This window comes from Danio rerio, chromosome 5 (assembly GCF_052040795.2).
Source record: "Danio rerio strain M-AB ecotype USA chromosome 5, GRCz13ab, whole genome shotgun sequence".
Taxonomy (NCBI): domain Eukaryota; kingdom Metazoa; phylum Chordata; class Actinopteri; order Cypriniformes; family Danionidae; genus Danio; species Danio rerio.
In genome coordinates, this window is record NC_141025.1 from 5,547,639 (window position 1) to 5,560,213 (window position 12,575).

Here is a 12,575-nt window from a genome sequence, read left to right on the forward strand (position 1 = left end):
AAGCAAACCGACCAATAGCGTGGGTTATAGCGATTTACGACCCCTCCCATGAGGAGAGTTAGCCAATCGTGCCGAGGAACCCGGTCTGTGTGAATTTGAAGTGGACGCGCAGGTGCATCTGAGCGGCAGTCCTTTATTTCCTCTGCCTCTTTATGTCTTGTATCATAATAACACTTTCACATTGAATGAGTCTTATTATTAAATATTAAATAAATAATATGCTAATTATTTAAACAAAGAGCTACATAATGAGACTAAAGAAAAAATATTTTATATTTGTTTTATTTCTATTTATTAATGTTTAAATAATTAAAGAAAATGTTTTATTTCTGTTTATTATTGTTTAAATAATTAAAGTAAATATTTTATTTCTATTTATTATGTTTAAATAATTAAATTAAATGTTTTATTTCTATTTAATGTTTAAATAATTTAAGTTAATGATTTATTTCTGTTTATTAATGTTTAAATAATTAAAGTAAATGTTTTATTTCTATTTATTAATGTTTAAATAATTAAAGTAAATGTTTTATTTCTGTTGATTATTGTTTAAATAATTAAATTAAATGTTTTATTTCTATTTATTAATGTTTAAATAATCAAAGTATAAGTTTTATTTCTGTTTATTAATGTTTAATTAATTAAATTAAATGTTTTATTTCTGTTTATTAATGTTTAAATAATTAAATTAAATGTTTTATTTCTATTTATTAATGTTAAAATAATTAAAGTAAACGTTTTATTTCTATTTATTAATGTTTAAATAATTTAAGTAAATGTTTTATTTCTGTTTATTAATGTTCAAATAATTAAAGTAAACGTTTTATTTCTGTTTATTAATGTTTAAAGAATTAAAGTAAATGTTTTATTTCTATTTATTAATGTTCAAATAATAAAAGTAAATGTTTTATTTCTATTATTAATGTTTAAATAATTTAAGTAAATGTTTTATTTCTGTTTATTAATGTTTAAATAATTAAAGTAAATGTTTTATTTCTATTTATTAATGTTCTATTTATTAACTGACTGGGCCAGTTGGCATTTCTGTTTCCCCCAGTCCAAACATGCGTGTGTGAATGAGTGTGTATGGATGTTTCCCAGTACTGGGTTGTGGCTGGAAGGGCATCCGCTGCGTAAAATGTGCTGAATAAGTTGGAGGTTCATTCCGCTGTGGTGACCCCTGATGAATAAAGAGACTAAGCCGAAGGAAAATGAATGATTATTTAAACAAAGAGCCTTTTTCAGGACACTATTTCTGTAGGATTGCAAAACGCCTGTGATTAAAAACAAAATAATTATCTTCTATTAAATATTTTAATTTATATATGTTTTATTTCAATTTATTTTATAATATAATTTCATGAATATAAAGTTCTAAAAGTATACAACTATTTTATTTTATAAAGGTATTGTTTCTATTTATTTCACTTTTTTATACAATAAATTACTGTATTAATAAAAATAATAACAAATATTTTTATTTTTGCATATATTTAATAAATATTTAGTAAATATTTTATATATAAACAGTCTCACATAGTTATGAGCGACACATGTTGAGGGTCTGAAACAGAATATTTATCTTCAATGCAAATAAATGATCTGAATAATAATATTCCTACTTTGAAGTGGTTTATTACACATTTAAGTGGTTTGTTATTGCAAAATACAAATGGACATTTTACAGAAAACATTTGAAATGCTTGCATTTAGTACTAAAAAGTAAAAGCTATATACAACCTTTGAGGTGATACTGCCACCTTCTGTCTACAACCTGCAATTAAAAAGCATGAATTAAAACACAATAAAAGACTCCCAGTACAAATAAAACATTTATTGCTAAACACAGTTTTGTACAAATCTCACAAAGTTTCACAAAGTTCTTCTATAAGAAGAAAACACAACAGAAGTGTAAGTGGGAAACGGTGCCGTCCGGAAATATATATATATAGGCTATGTTTTTTTAATAAACTGATATATTTATGAGAGTCCTGTTGAGGTAGTGATCTGTCCAACATCTTACAGCTTTGCCTGCTGATTGAGAAAATCTGGAGAAACTTTACTTTTATACAACCGTTTCCAATTGATATCCCCAAAAAATAAGAAATAAAACAAATCTGTAACAATTTTTCACAACAATCTATACACATCAATTTATCGATATAAAACGCAGAACAGTTTGAATTGATTTTCCACAAAAACACCCGGCCTTGATTGAGTTTATCAACAATAAATTAAGATCACTGAGGATTTCTAACAGCATTGACGTTTGTTTTATCATAAAATCTGTCCAAGTTTTCATCCGCAAGGCAAAATAAAAACCTTTGCACGTTCATTTTCCGCTTATATGATTGTCATTTGTTTGTTCTGTAAGAGGCATATAGAAATTCGATTAAACATTCATAATAAAAAACAAAACTGATACGCTATTTACAAACTAAAAACTAGCAAAAGATTAAATTACCAAAAGAGTTTGAAATGTGAAATATTTTTGAGTGTTATAAGGCATTATAACACTTTCAGATATAAGTCCGTACTCTAAGAAAGCCCTATTTGTTCGATCTAAAACTATAACAAAATTAGTTTACATTTCTTTCTAATGAAGCACTGAGTAAATGTCCATGCACCTTTGTGTTTTACACCCTGTCCTGACAACACACGATGTGGCACTGACATGCGTTAAAGGCTAACTTTTCCATGTTAAAATTAGTTTTTCGTCAATCTGCGACGGCGATGTGCAAAATTTCTATTCTTGAAGCGGCTTCTATTTCGGCAGCGTCGCAACAGAACAACATAAACTACTATGACAGGTACTCAGGTACTGATTATGGGCTTTATTCAGTATTAAAGGCTCCGAGTGTGAGTTTACCTGACATTTATTGCCAAACTACTGCAGCTGATAGCTGATCTCAGGTCTCGAAAAATAAAACAACTATAGCAGACGGTTTGAAAATGAAAGTCAGAATTGAGATTCAGTGCAAACCAACAACAACAGTCACTGTAGCCAACGCTATCTAACGGCAATTCGTAACTTTTTGATTAGTGGCTAATTCGTAAGATCTCATTCAAACAATTTAGCATAATTTTGCTCATCTCCCAACGACAGTTGGGTTTAGGGGTGGAATTGGGTGCCACGCCTCCTTTAAAAAATCGTAAATTTTCGTACGACTGAACTTGTACGAATTAGCCACTAAACTGATAAAACGTAAAATAGCTACGCTTCCTCGTAAGATCAGACTGTGGCAGTAGCCTATTAATAATGTTAAAGAGGTTTAATGTGTGTTAATTAGATTAAAAGCTTTTACACTTTCGTTGGGGGTGGCTGGTATTTAAATGTTTCTGTCGCGACGCATTTGGTGCAGACAGCAATTAGATCAATGTTAAGGAAAAGCCCTATCCGTTCAAAAATTATAACAAAACTAGTTTACGTTTCTTTATAATGAAGCACCGATTAAATGTTCACGCACCTTTGTGTTTTAACACATGATAAAATGTATTTATTGTATGTTAAAAGGAGTTTTAGTCCAAACCATCAGCAAAAGTGATGCGCAAATTTTCTATATTAGAAATGTCGCGGCAGTACAACGGCATAAACTATTATGACAAAGATCACCTCAGATACAGATTATCTGCTTCATTCAGTGTTAAATGCTAATATTGCGAGTTTGAATGTAATTTTACATGTCATTTATTGCCATACTACTGAAAGCAGCAGCAGTTCACCTCAGATCTTGAATATGAAATAACTAGCAGAAAGTTTTAAAATGAGCGCCAGAAATGTGATTCAGTGCAACATCAGTCGCTCAGTAGCCTATTAATAATGTTAAAGAGGTTTAATGTGTATTAATTAGATTAAAAACAGTTTGGTTGAGAGTGAAGTAGATGGTATTTAAACGTTTCTGTCAGGTCGCATTGCATTTGGTGCAGAAAAATCGCTTGTCAATTGAATCTGGTCACATCGCGTGTTGTTAGGACACTTATAACTACGAAATACCACAGCATCTGAGGTATTGTTGTGACAGAGGTTTGCGGTTCATTTACAAACAGACCATAATACAAAACTACTGCAAGCCAGGCGTCTGATTGAGCCTCTGTTCATGGCACATTCTGTACAGTGAGATTCATAAAACACTAGCTAATAAACACCCAGCTGCTTTTCTACAAGTGTTTCACAGCCCTTTCAAGTGTTGACACTTTCATTTCTATTTGCGTTTGTGCTCTTCTGATGTTTGCATGAAATGTGTTTATGAAGAAAAAAAAATCGCTGAGATTTTTGTTCTTTCACTTCTGATGTTTAAGGTGGTTTAATACAGTTGAAGACAAAATTATTATATTTACTTTTTTATAATGGTCATGCCCAAGTGAGCCTGGTTTCTCTGAGGGATAGGCTGAAAAATAACATTAAATTGAATCGTGATAAAATTTATGTCAATAACAATAATGAGCTCTGGACTTTTTTTTACTCTATACTGATCTAAGAGCCATTTACATAGCAGTAATCGAAAAGTGTGTTGATATTATAAATGTACCAACTTTTCAGCACCGAATTTATCGACTGAAAATCTGTTATGCCGTTTTATGAACCCTCTCATTTTTGTAGCTTCGGTCATCGTTGGAATACTCTTAAATCTGGAAGCATTATCCATCAGCATCGATGGATTTGCTCTTCAGTGTTTGGACTTTCAGTAGTGAAAATTAAACCACACTGAATTGAACTAACCTGAACTCCAACTCTGAAAACTGGACTCAAGCCGTTTCAGTTTACTAGAACTTCTATGTTAAGCTGCTTTGACATAATCTACATTTTAAAGTGCTGTAGTAATAAAGATGAATTGAATATTCTCCAAGTGCTTTTTAACAGATTTTTTCAACACATTTGTTGTAATAGTTTTATAACTTATTTTTAATAACTATTGTTTTTTTTGTTAAAAGTCCCATTTAAAGGCTTAATTCGGTTAATTAACTAGGCAAGTTAATTGGAAAGACATTGGACAATAGTAGTTTGTTCTTGTAGCCAATCAAATAAAATCTTTAAGGATGTTAGTAATATTAAATCATTTAAATACTGAGCAGTTTTGTTTTTGTTGTTGTTTTCATATATGAAAAATAAATGTTTTAAAATATTTGATTGATTCAAATGAGCATTGCATACTTTGTTACACATTTTAAATCGCACATATTTATTTTAATATTTTATTTTATTTTAACTTTTTTGCAATGCATTTATTTATTTTAATATCTGTATGGCTAGAAAATATGAGGAGATCATTTTCCACCAGTGTGCAGCATCCACTTGGATGATGCGACTGCAGCCACACACAATGGCGCCAGCGCACTCACCACACACCAGCTATAGGAGAGACAAAGAAAGAGCCAATTTAATGTGTATTAATAGATTAAAAGCTTTTACACTTTCATTAGGAGTGGCTGGTATTTAAATCATGATTTCCGCTACATTCATTCTTCCATGGCGGGGCGCCACACCAAAATTCATCCCGCCATGGCTACATTACAGCTTCTTATTAATTCAAAACATTCATTCATTGTTGTTGTTTCTATTAGCGGGTTATAATCGCACCAAAACACATTAAAAGGTAAGTGAATAATAACAGCGCGAACTTTTCGGTTACTGTAGTAGTGCTGTGCGCTACTTGTTTAACACTTTAGGGTGACGTGCTGACAGACTGACTGACAGATGCGCGATGCGTAAGGGAACAAACATGACGTAGCTTTCAGTTAAGATGAACACAGTTTGCATAATTATACTTTATTTATAGATAAAGGTCTGTGATTCTGCATACAAAGACTTTAACGTTATCTTGCTGGAGTTTAAAGCCGTTTCACTTTACTTCAGGACGCATTAATCCTGATCTGTAGGGCTATTGGAGACATTCAGAAATATTCCTAGCAAATATAATAAATATTGGAGACATACTCGCTACATAAACGCACTAAATCGCACTTCAGCAGCGTTTATTTGAGAGCGCACAAGAAGATCTGCGCTTGAGCCGCGTATTTGAGGGCGCGCAAGTAGTTTTGTGCACGAGCAGAGGAAATCAGCGTGCAAGCAGATTTAACGTTACATAAATGCAATCCCGACGTGTATTACTGTGCTCACCACATTTCTCCATTTGTCTTTGAAATTATGCCATAGTCAGTGGGTAGATTTGTGTAAAGGACCTGCCGCCACAGCTGGAAAAAATCCTAGAAACACTGTAAATGTTTCTGTCATGACACGTTTGGTGCAGACAGACAAATTGTTTGTTGCGGTTAAGGACACAGTCTGCAGTGGTGATGTGCAAAATTCTTTTTCCGCAACGTCACGGCAAAACAACAGCATAAACTAATACGACAAAGATCACTTTAGGTACAGATTATCCGCTTTATTCAGTGTTAAATGCTCCCAATTTGAGATTAAACAATGTTGTACATGAAATTTATTGCCATGCTGCTGAATGCAGCAGCAGATATTTCACCTTAGATTTTGAAAATAAATAACTAGCAGACGGTGTGAAAATGAAAGTCAGAACAGTGATTAAGTGCAAAACGAGTCACTCGGTAGCCTTTATATAATGTTAACGATGTTTAACATGTATTAATTAGATAAGATAAGTCTGTACTATTTTGTTGGGAACTTTTGCTTAGGGTTTATTGCTGACAGAAAAGTCGATTGTCGCTAGATTCTTATCGTGTTGCGTATTGTTAGACATGGTGTAAGAAAAGCCCTATTTATTCGATCTAAAACTATAGGCTAACAAAATTAATTTACATTTCATTATATTTAAAACAATCTCCTTATATTTTCTAGCATGATGGGTAAGGGCAGATGAAGAGAATCTGCTCAGGACTCTGTGGTTACACCCATACTCTTAACGAGAAGTGCCATGGGATTTTTAATAACTACAGAGTCAGGACCTCGGTTTAACGTTTCATTCAAAAGACAGCGCTCACTAACAGTATAGTGTCCCCTTCACTATACTGGGGCATTAGGACCCACACAGACCTCCCATCCAGGTACTGACCAGGCGCAGCCCTGCTTAACTTCAGTAAATAACCAGTCTTGGGCTGCAAGGTGATTTGGCTGCAGCAATATATATATATATATATATATATATATATATATATATATATATATATATATATATATATATATATATATATATATATATATTTATTTATTTATTTATTTATTTATTTATTGATTGATTAAAATAGCTAGTGTATGCAGATAATTTTTTATTTAACTGTTCATCTAGGAGCTGATTTTATTAAAACATATTTAATGTACATTTTATATCTTGTACATTTATTTGCTGATTCAGAATGCTAACATAAAATTATACATTATTATAATGCATTATTTTTATTTTAAACAATCATATATTTAAAAAAGTAGGGCTAATAATTTAGTCTTCAACTGTATTTCTCTCTTAAATCCATTTTAATTCAATTCTGTAAATACAGCTCATTTTGGTAAAAACCCATCAAGAACATGCCTGGTCATATTTCACTCCCCCCAAAAAAAGAAATACAATAATTAATTACAATTTAAAAAGCAGAAAAATAAAGGCTATTTACTACCATTACCAAAAATGATCTTAAAAATAATAAAAATAAAATAAAAGATAATTTTTTGTGCAACATTATATTTGTTTAGACATGTATTTATTTATTTATTTATTTATTTATTTATTTATTTATTTATTTATTTATTTATGCGTTTGTTTGTTTATTTAGCTAGTTAGTGAAATATGACCTGGTGATGTATTTTGTTGAGATTCAGATTTGTGATATTTTACAGTTTCAGTATATGGCACGTTATATAAAACAAACACAAAAGTGAACTAAAATCAACATCACATACAAGAACACTGTTTGCAGAAGAGGATGAAAAAGTCAATGCTATTTATGCAGCATTATGTAAGATCTGTATTTGACTTTTGCCCAAAAATCCTCCTAATAAACCTGTTGACGTTTGGAGCATAAACTGGATTAGTTTGGATTAGCAGCTGAAACAAATCCTATTTGAAGCATTGAGCAACAAAATGACAAGAGATCTGCAACAGAGTTAATACCAAACGCACAAATAATCCAGCTCAAGCAGAGCCAATCACATCCTGCATAATGCTGCGCCCGGGAATATTTATATTTACAAAAGATAAAACCTTGTTAAAACTCCATGGTGAGTCTTAAAACCTGAATATTCAAGGCTTGTGTGTGTGTGATCATATGTATCCCTTCAGATATAATATAATAATCACATCGTTCTGAGATGTTGGAATGGCATTTAAATGAATATGAAATTACATTTTTACTTTGATAATGTCCATTAAAGGGATAGTTCACCCATAAATTAAATTTCTGTCATGTTTCAACCCTTTATGAGTTCCTTTCTTGTTAAAACACAAAAAGAAGATATTTTGAAGAATGTTGGAAACCTGTAACCTTTGATTTCTTTTAACCACAGTATTCACTTTTTCTACAGTGGAAGTCAATGGTTAACGATTCTGAACATTCTTCAAAATATCTCCTATTGTGTTCAACAGATAAAAAGAAACTCAAAGGTTTTTAACTGATCGTGCACTCTAAGAAATTCTGGGTGTAATACGGACTAAACCAACTGCTGGGTTATATTTTCAATTAAATTTAAAGAACGAAATTTAACCCAGTGTTTGGGTTTGTCCATATTTTATCTAACTTGGGTTTAAATAACCCAGCCTTTCTTAGAGTGAGTAAATAGTGAGTTAATTTTCATTTTTGGGTGAACTACCCCTTTAAGAAAGTGAAAAGGATCAATTCTGATGATGTCATATTGATTTTGAATTATTCTGTGATGAGATATTACACATTAAAATATGCTGGCTTATCGTAACCCAGCATTGGGTCAAATATGGACAAACATTGTTTATTTTATTTTTTTATAATTATTCTTACGGGGTTTTCACCTTTATTTTGGATAGAAAAGTAGAGAGAATTGACAGGAAAGCAGAGGTAAAGAATCGGCAAAAGACCACGAGGCGGAATCGAACTCGGGTCGTCATGAGCACCGGAGTGCATCTGTCAACGCACTAACCACTACACCACTGGTGCTGACATTGTTTATTTTTCAATAAAATTTAAATTACATTATAAACCCAATATTTGGGTCCATATTTGACCCAAAGTTGGTTTACAACAGCCCAGTATCTTTCCAGTGTAGGTTTTTAGAGGTCAACACCAGTCAATAGGTTGGAACAATTATGCCTCCCAAAAGAAGTCTCTTGTGCTGAGTAGAGCTGCATTGTAATTGGATATAAATCCATTAAAACTGTACAATTGTGAAATATTATTTTGATTTAATGCAATGTTTTCTATTTTAATATTGTATTATGTCATTATTTCTGTGATGCAAAGCAGAATTAAGTATTTTTTGATCATCATAAATCCCTCTGTAAGCTTCAGTTGGTCCAGAACTCAGCTGCCCGTATCATCATAAGAACCCCTTCTTCTCATCACATCACCCCTGTGCTGCAGCAGCTTCACTGGTTACCTGGGGCGTCATGTATCAACGATGCGTACGCACAAAAAGTTTGCATACGCCAGGTTTCACGCTTAGAATCGCTCACGTTTGGATTTACTAACAATGAACTGAACGTGGGAATGTGCGCAGCTTCACGGCAGCTTTCTGGCTGGCGTACGCACATTTTTTGTGCGTGTCTGTTTTATTTCCATTGGCGAATCCTAGAGGCAGTTGTGTTAAATTCCTCTCTACAAAGTGTCTGAGCCTTGCAATGGCAGCTGTATGAGACGGGTTCATCTAGCAGGTATATAAGGTTTCCATAACATACAGTTGACCAGCTAAATATTAAAGCACAATTTGCAGCGGTCGCCTGTTTTCCCAATGTAATCTGAGCAATCTACCGCACGCACATTGCTATAAAGGCACTATCTGAAGATGAATTTGCATGCGAGAATCAGAAACATTTCCATTCAATAAATGTGCAAATAAAATATGATGCACAAACTTATGAATGATTCCTACTTGTCTTCCTCGAGATAAATAGTTGGCAAAATCTGATATGTAGTGGGGAAAAAAGAAGAAAGAGTTCATCAGACGCTGGATTCGAACCGAGTTTATGCACGATCGTGTCAATACATGATCACATGCGTCTTACGAAGTGCGCCACTGAGACTGCTAAGGGTACCGCAACATTTTACAGATATAAACCACACTATTTCTTTTTTTAATTCACTCAGTGCGATGTTCAAACCCAACTGTGTTAACCGCATCAGCTAAACTCTCCCACTCAATTTTTTTTCTTTTGTTGTTAATTCCGGAGAACAAACTTGCAAATAACACCGCTTTTCTCCGGTCTACCTCCGAAAAGCAGCACCTCCGTTTCACATTCTGTTCAAAGTTTCTCTTTTTGCTTGATTTTGCCATTGCTTTTTCGTTGGGTTTTGCCATTAGCATAGTCATTAGCATATTCATACATGCTCGTGCATGTTGCGCTCAGTTTCACGTTCATTCGGATGTACAAAAGACTATGCGTGAGATTCGGCGCACGCAGTGTTTCATACATCTGAATTTTTTTCTGCGTACGTACATTTACAGCTTTGTGCGTACGCAATGTTTTAGTAAGATTTCCACGCAAGTCTTCGTACATGAGGCCCCTGTTCATTTTCGAATTGATTTTAAAATCTCGATGTTAACATTCAAAGACATCTACAATCTCGCCCTTCCATATTTGTCTGCCCTCATCCACATCACCCTGCGATCCTCTTCCTCCCTCCACTTGTCTGTTCCCTCTGCTCGTCTATCGTCTATGAGCAACAGAGCATTCAGCCGCTCTGCTCTGCGGCTTTGGAACTCACTATCACCTGCCATCAGAAACATTGACTCCCTTACACTATTTAAATCAAGACTCAAAACCCACTTATTTAAGATGGCTTTTAATGCTAAGTTAATTTATCTGCACTATTGCTGTGTATATTTCATTATTTCTCTTGTTGTTTTATTGCTCTTGTTTATTGTCCTTGACTTGCCAGAAAGGCGCCTTTAAATAAAATGTATTATTATTATTATTAATGGTGATTCTTACTACTATTGATGATTGTTATAGATGATTATCATCATCTGTGTTAATCCGTTTTAGTTTTACTCTATAAAGCATTTTTGTGATTATTGATGAACAGAGTTCAAAAGTATAACATTTATTTGAAATAAAACACTACATTACGTTACGTCCCGTGATTTGTTTATTTTGGTTTCCATATTGCAGGGTTTTTTCCTTTTCTGTTTCCTGATTTCTTTTGTTTGCAGATTGCCGCTACCTGATTCCAATCTGCGCAGCTAATTTCTGAGCTTTATAGACTGGCTGCAGCCAACCAGAAGGCAAGAGAGAGCTGGTCCAAGCCCAGACACAAGGAGCTTGTGACTCGTGCGCTACTTTTTTTTACTTTTATAATGTGAATTCATTTTTGACGGCATAAGTAAGGTGTGGGGTGTCTTTTTAAAATCTTTTTCTCCTGTTTTGATGGGTAGGCAGGGAGAAATGGAAGCAAGTTGTGTTTTTCTTTCTTTCGGGAATGATTATTTTGTTAGGGATGTTAGTTTGTCTTTAAGTTAGTTATTGGATTGTTTTGTTTGTTATTTTGGACACCCACATCCTGAGGTATTATTTTTTTGTTTGGTTTCAAGTTCTTTAAAAATTCAAGATGCTATTTCTTTCTTCTGATGACAAAACAAACCAACGATTGCCTGATGGTGATCAGAAAACTGATTAAGAATGTGTCTCTTCCCTCTTTCTTTATTTGTTCGTCACTATTTATTTTGATTTACCCCTTGATTTTGTAGGAACGTAACAATTAAAAATGCCTTTAATGCATCACTTAAATGATTAAGGTCAATAGCCCCTTTCACACAGTGATACCGGAAAACATCCGGAAAATTTACTGGTAAATTCACAAAAGTGCTGTTCACACAGCCGAGGACGTTACGGAATTTTTTCGGAAAAGAGCATTCACACATCCATTCAAAAATAGCGGTAAATTCTGACATCATTAGCCAGAAATGAGCTCTAAACGGCTGAGCTTGTATTTGTAAACATTTGACTACATTGCAAACTCTGTTGATGGATCAGTATTGTGAACAACTTCCATGAAAACTCTTTCGCAAGTCGAGATGTACATGATATGCGTGTGTGCTGGTGCTCACAGACTCCTTCACGAGCACACGCGACGCGTCAAGCAACTGAAGGAAGCAGAGGTTGAAGGTAAACAAACAGCGGCTTATCATAAGCATCTTATCGATAATTATTCACACAGTTGGCATTAAGAAGGAACAACTTTAGCAAATGTTATCAGACTAACATCTAAATGTGTCTGGAAAAATATTCAAAGGCTTTTATTCTCATAAACCGCGCGTCTGACTGTTCTGATTGGCTAAAGCAGGAGTCTTACGTCAGCACGTTCTAGATATGATTGCGCTCTTTCCGGCAATCTTCCTTCTGCGTTCACACAGCGCAGCATTCCGGCAAATTGCCAGTAATGTTACAACTTCTCTTTCCGGAAAATAGCCAGAACAAATTTACCGG